Below are 7,017 nucleotides of genomic sequence, written 5' to 3' on the forward strand. Positions count from 1 at the left end.
GTGTGTGAAAGGATAAATAAAACTTCCCTATTTACTTTCTCCACACCATTCATGAATTTATAGGTGTCGGCATCCCATGGATTTATACAGAGGCAATATGATATTTTCTGTCTTATTATCTATCCCTTTCCTAATGCTTCCTAACATTTTGGTAGCCTTTTTGACTGCCATTGCACACTGAGTGGATGTTTTCAGAGAATTGACCATGATGACTCCACCCTTGAGTGGTAACAGCTGATTTAGACCCCCTCCGTTTGTATGTATAGTTGGGATTATGTTTTCCAATATACAGGAATCAGACTAGAAGATCTGATGGTTCCTTCTGGCCTTAAACTCTCTGAACGTATGACTGTTCCCAGCACTGGGAATTCTAGTTTCCGTCCATCTCAGCAGCAGCGCCCCATACCTTCTCCACCTTAGTCCCACCGCTGTTCACCATGGCAGACAGCAATCCCTCTGCAGTTGGCTGGCAGTTATTGTTGCAGTGATTCGTTAGGCCATCCATAACAGTCAGAATGAAATCTGTCCTCTCTCTTGGGTTGAAATAGACTCCAAAGAGCTGAAGCATACAGGGAAAAGTGTAATTTACAAAAGGCCTCGTCCTGATTCCACGGGGGGCTGATAACTACTGGAGCCCAGAGAAAGCCCTGTCTGGCGGTTGCAGGTCCTCTCCAGCTTCTCAGGGGCTCTGTTTTACTCCTTTCTATTACAGGGCCCCAGTGGCTGCTGAGGCTTCTGCTGCGAAACCATATCACTCACAGTGAGGCAAGAGGACTAGTTAAACCATTACAGTGGCCAACCGAGGAGTGATGCCGTGCACGTCAGGATGTGCATTTAGTGGTGTCAGACACCTACTTCTCAGGCATCCGAGGTGCAAGGGTCACCATTAAAAGATCAGCAGTTGCGGGATCCATGTAGTAATATTAGTAATGACTGTTACAGTACTCGGTCTTTGACTGTGACTGTATGTGATACCCTCCTACAACACATCCCAGCATAAATACAGCACCCAAGTCCTGATTACGACACCATCACCATACTTCCTGGCTTGCAGCCTGACCCAAAGACCATTGAAATCAATGGAAAGACTTCCATTGGCTTCAATAGGTTTTGGATCAAGCCTATATAGTATAGACCTCGTTGTGACAGCTTCTAACAACCCAAAGTACTAGAGCAGTAGGCGTTCAACCTTCCCCATATGGACACTCCCTTTCCTATACTAGGACCCTCCCAGAATCCCCTTCCAAACTAGCCAAGACCCTGTCCCATTTGGCAATAAGGAAAGGGCAGGGTGGCTGTGCCCCCCAGGTTGGGAACCCATCTGTTAGAGCAGTGGTACACACAGGGGTGGCAGGTTTGTATAATTTTTGGCATTGCCCAGAATGGGTCCAAGTCCCACCTCCCCCTACACCTGCCTAAGGCTCTGGGAGGGAGTCTGGGTGAGGGAGGGGGTTTGGGGTGCAGGTTCTGGGAGGACGTTTGGGTGCAGGAGGGGTGCAGGCTCTGAGATGGAGTTTGGGTGCTGGGTGCAGGCTCTGAGCTGGGATAGAGGGTTTGGGTGTGGGAGGGGGCGTGCAGCTGGTCCAAGGATGAGCAGTTTGGGGTGCAGCAGGCAGGCTGACCCTGGGCTGGGGCAGGGGGCCAGAGAGGAGGACTCCCCCCAGCCCTCTCCCTGCTGGCGGCAGCGAGCTCTGTGGGAGAGGAAGGGGGGGCCTCCTCTCCGACCCCCAACACGACACTCATCCAAGCCCCCCCAGGCTGCTGCTCAGGAGGTCCAGCCAGGATAAGCCTCCCCCTCCCCTCCCCCGAGTCGACTCGGAGTCTCCTGCCGGGGGGCGGGGGGAGGGCTGCCATGCGCTCCTCCCCTGCTCCCTCCGCAGGCGCAGCAGCTGCCTCAGCCTGCCCTCGGCGCCGCTTCCTTGTAGCCGGCTGCAGCAGCGGCTGGCGAGGGAGCACAGTGCGGAGCTGCAGGGGGCAGCCGCCCGCTGCCCAGGGAAGGCAGGGGCTCTTGGGGGAGGCGCGCGGGGCTGGCAGCCGGGGCTGGGGGAGGTGCGTGGGGGCGGCAGGCGGGGCCGGGAGAGAGACCCGGCCCCGAACATTGGTGGAGCCGGGTCCCCTGGGCCCTGAATTTTCTCAAGCCCGGGCACCATGGGCCCATATAACTTGCCGTCCCTGGGGGTACAGGGGGTACATCAACTCATCTAGATATTTGCTTAGTTTTACAACAGGCTACATAAAAAGCACTAGCAAAGTCAGTGCAAACTAACATTTCATACAGACAATGACTTGTTTATACTGCTCTATCTACTATATCAGTGTTTCTCAATCTGGGGGTGGCAACCCCCAGGGGGGTCATGGGATGGGTTTAGGGGGGTCACAAGTTTAGGGTCGCCATTGGGGGTGGCAAGCAGGGCCCCCGCAAATCTAAGATACATGCAGAAGCTGAAGCCCAAGCCAAGCCCACTGGTAGGTTTGCCAACTTTGTAATATTTAAAAACCGGACACTCATGCAGGAGTGCTGGACCGCTTCTGCCCTGCCTCTTCCCCCCGAGGCCCTGCCCCCCATTTGGTCCTCTTCTCCCCTTCCACTGTTGCTCACTGCTCTTCCCCTCTTCCCCGCCCAGGTCAGGAGCAATTTGCCTGCTGGGAGCTGCAGCCGCATGATGTGGGTAGGTGGCGGCCTCTGTTGAGTAGGGGCTGGTGCGAGTGATAACCTGGCACCTCCCCACCTCCCTCACCCGCAGTAACTGGACTTTGGGTGTCCGTCAGTAGATCTGACCGGACACTATCAGATCCCCTTTTCAACCAGATTTTCTGGTCGAAAACCAGGCACCCGGCCACCTTACCACCGCCCGGGGCTCAAGCTGAAGCCCGAACCCCGCCACCTGGGACTGAAATCAGTGTCTCCTGAAAGAGGTACAATAGTCTGGAAAGGTTGAGAACCACGTGCTAGAGAGTAGATCACTCTTTATGAGCATTTGTTGTCTTCACTGTTGTAGCTGTGTTGGTCCCAGGATATTAGAGACACAAGGTGGGTGAGGTTATATCTTTTATTGAACCAACTTCTGGCAGTGAGAGAGACCAGCTTTGAGCTACACAGAGCTCTTCTGTCTCTGTCTGAAGAAGAGCTCTGTATGGCTCCAAAGTTTGTCTCTTTCACCCACAGAAGTTGATCCAATAAAAAAATTGGACCTCACCCATCTTGTTTCTTTCTGAGCATGTCATTTCTAGCCATGAGGAAGGGCAGGAGCTGTAATTCTTGGGTAAGCCATACACAATAGAGATGGGCGATCCAGGGACAGGAAGTAGTTTGGAGCTGTGCGATACCGTATTGTACTGACACCAATGTAGAATGGTCATTAGTGCCAGGATGTGATTACCTCTGCGATCTTGGAGGGGCTGTTGCAAACCACAGTGGGGCTCCAAGCAGCCAGAAATTCCTTGTTCCTCTGTTCAGTCCATTCCACATTCTTTCTGTCCAACTGTGCAACTGAAATACATGTTAATAACACTCTTAACTTTCCATTCTGCTTCCTGGCTTCTGCTCTCATCTTTCTTTAGTGGACAAAGCCCTTTGTTTGGCCCTAATCCAGGAAAGCATTTAAGCACGTACATTATTCTAAGCAGATGAATAATCCCAGGGACTTCCGTGGGACTACTCGCCTGATGAAAGTTACAGATGTGCGTAAATGTTGTGCTGGATCAGGGCCTTGACCCCCAGAGTAAAGTGGCTCTATCAAGTGGTGACTGGAATCTAGCCAAACCACTTCAGTGGCATAGAAGTGGATTAACACAGTCATGAATCGAGCCCCAGATTTGGATCCAGATTTCCAACAGCCATCAAAGTTCTGGGGCGTTCGGGGTACAGGCATCTCGAACTGATCTAATTGGTCTGATGGCGTTTAATCCCCTATCATTGTGTCCCACTTACCCTTCCCATTCACACTGACGGAATGAGCTCTACCAGTCTCAGTTTGCGGTAACGTGTGTTGCCTTTCTCTGTATTCCCCCCCTCCCCTTTCCTTTCTTTGAAAGTCAGGGCTAGAATTACGGGATGACTATCAGACGCTTGTTTCTAGAGCCACAAAAAAACCAGCACTCTGTTCAAAGGAACAAATACCGAGCCAGATGCTCTACTTCTTCCTCAGGCACTATCCTGAACGGGAGCTTTGCCTGAGGAAAGTCTCTAGCATTTAGCTCCCAGGAGGGGGATTCAGATGCTCATCAGTGCTTCTCTTACTCTTTTGGCGCCACGCAATAGAGACGAGGTAATGAACAGCCTCTGCTGCCTTTGAGCCGATCGCCTTGACGGGATCCCCACAGCGGATCCCCAGCACTGCAACCAGGTGTCCGAGCCTGGTGAATGGAGACGCTTCCTAATTGTACAAAAGAGGAGAGGAGGAATCCATTACCACTGCAGGTAAAGCGGGCTGTGTCTCCTAGGCAAGGAGTCTATATCCACACAGTCCCTTTCTATAATGGGGCGTGATCCTCAGCTCTCCCTCTTCAGAAGAGGCTTGGGAGCCAGAAGAAGAATATAGGGCTCGATCCCGCACCACAGACGTCCACTGGAGTTTTGCCACAGACGTCAGTGGGAGCAAGATCAGGATCATAATGATCTGTAACGGCTGAAGTGGGCTGGAATGGAGAGGCCTCTTCCTGCAGCTCCACAAGAGGAAAGTATCCCATGGTACTAGGATGAGGAATGGAGGCAAACAGGGAACCAGCTGGGGATGAAATGTCTTCAGTCTCTAGGATTTTGAAATCTCTTTTCTCTGAAATTCGTTAGATCCAACCATAGAAAAACCCGTTCTTCCTGTGCCCCTTGTTAGCTGCCTTTCCTGCATTGGAAAGAGGTGGCCTATTCCTCCAGGGCACTGGATTTATTTTCCAAGTGTATCAGACGCCAACCCATGTCAGTCAGGATGATGGACGAGCAACGAGATCGGTTTTTCCTCCGCCTATTAGGGAGCATTGCATTGTGGGGCCCATCAACATACTTCTAAGCAGGAAGTTTCTCTGGCGTGGAAGAGTGCCCTGTAGGTCTAGTTTGCAATCAGGTCACTAGAAGTCAAGAGTTACTCACATCCAGTTTGACTTCTGTGGCCACGAAGTTTAGGAGCAGTATGCTGCTCCATACAGCCCTCTCCCGCAAGCAATCTTTCCTGGACTGCATCCAGGAGTCCATGAGCTGCAGGAAAAACAAGAGAGGTTAAAAATAACAGGGGGAAAGGGTGTATACAAGTGATCCCTAAAGGATAATCTTCATTCTGGCTGAATCATCTCACTCTTACAGATACAGGCTGCGTCTGCTTTGTGCAGACTCAAAATACACGTGGAATTCTTCTCTTCGAACGAAAGCAAAGTGCATTTCTCTCTGAGGGCCCAGTCACACACCCGCTGAAGTCAATGAAAGTTTTGACATTGATCTAAGGACCGATCCAATGCCCATTGAAGTCAACGGAAAGGTCCCCATTTGATTTCAATGAGCATTGGATCGAGCCTTTAATGGATGCAGGATTGGGTCCTATGTAAGGAAGGGAAGGGCCAAGTCTTCTCTGGACAAGCCACACAATCCAGCATTTCATTCAGCAAAAGAAGAGCAGCTGGAGGAAAACTTCTATTCTTTCATAATTGCAGACTTTGGGCCAGCCCTCATGCTCTGTAGTTAGCGGCAGTCTTGGTTCCCATTGCACCCATTGGTTCTCACTGTGGGACAGCTGGAGCTGGGAGTTCTGTGGAGGCCAGGTGCCAGCCCTCACGGGGGACTAGAGTCCTGGCAGCGACCCCTCCAATTGCATCAGGAGTGGCAATGATGGGCAGTAAAGGGAAGAACGTCCTCATTTGGAAAGGACACTGTGATGTAAGGGCCACCAGGAGACAGGAAAGAAACTGAGGGTAACAATGGAGGAGATTGTCAGACCTCACAGATGGAAATAGAAGACTCCCCCGTGCTACATGAACCTTGTCACATATGCCCTAATAGGAGAACCCTGTGGAGATGGGGCACTCCGTTCTTTCCTTAACTCTCCTTTCCCTCACAAGCTCTTAACAAGATTTTCCTGTTCCTCTTCCCTACCTTACCATCCTCCAACCGGCATCTCCAGATCCTGTTTACCTGCAAGATGCTCTCTAGCTCAGCCGGAACTGGATTTTCTAAAATCAGACTCTGGAGCATCTCGTTGAGGGTCTGCAATGTTCCAAAGAAGAGGTCCTGAAAGAAGGGGGAACCGTTATGCTCAGCGCCACAGAGCTGTGGATTATACAAATAATTTATCTTATGGGCTTGAGGCAAGAATGACAGGGTGAAATTCTTTGGCCTGTATTATACAAGAAATCAGGCTAGATCAGGGGTGGCCAACCTGTGGCTCCGGAGCCATATGCGGCTCTTCAGAAGTCAATATGTGGCTTCTTGTATAGGTACCGACTCCGGGACTGGAGCTACAGGCGCCAACGTTCCAATGTGCCCAGGGGTGCTCATCAGGGGCGTAGCCAGGTGGAGGGAACAGGGGCAATGGGAAAAAAAAGCGCCACCCGCTGCGGTGCTTTTACTGCTCGGTGGGGGAGCGGCCGCTGCCCCGCTTCCACCCTAGCTACGCTACTGGTGCTTACTGCTCAACCCCTGGCTCTGCCACAGGCTTTGCCCCCACTCCACCCCTTCCCGCCTCATCCCCTGAGCCTGCCGTGCCATCGCTCCTCCCCTCCAGAGCCTCCTGCACGCCACCAAACAGCTGATCGGGACGTGCGGAGAGGGAGGGGGAGGCGCTGATCAGCGGGGCTGCCAGAGGGCGGGAGGCGCTGGGAGTGGGGTGGGGGAGCTGATGGGGGGCTGCTGACATATTACTGTGGATCTTCAGCAATGTACATTGGTAAATTCTGGCTCCTTCTCAGGCTCAGGTTGGCCACCCCTGGGTTAGATGATCTAATGGTCCTTTCTGGCTTCCAAGTCATAAACCAATAGAATTTATAGTTCAGAACTTGTCCTAAGACAAGGTCTATAAAAATAAGGCCAGATCC

General features: G+C 51.9%; 1 long non-coding RNA gene across 1 annotated transcript; it reads right to left on the reverse strand.

The window, feature by feature from the left end:
- Window positions 1-241: 241 nt before the first annotated feature.
- On the reverse strand, window positions 242-4,610 carry LOC135977896 (uncharacterized). The gene is made up of 3 exons (XR_010595333.1): window positions 4,241-4,610; window positions 3,381-3,490; window positions 242-559 (listed from the first exon to the last, which is right to left on the reverse strand). It is a non-coding gene; the product is annotated as an uncharacterized LOC135977896 (long non-coding RNA).
- Between the last annotated feature and the right edge of the window lie 2,407 nt (window positions 4,611-7,017).

This window comes from Chrysemys picta, unplaced genomic scaffold (genome assembly GCF_011386835.1).
Source record: "Chrysemys picta bellii isolate R12L10 unplaced genomic scaffold, ASM1138683v2 scaf70, whole genome shotgun sequence".
NCBI classification, from domain to species: Eukaryota; Metazoa; Chordata; order Testudines; family Emydidae; genus Chrysemys; species Chrysemys picta.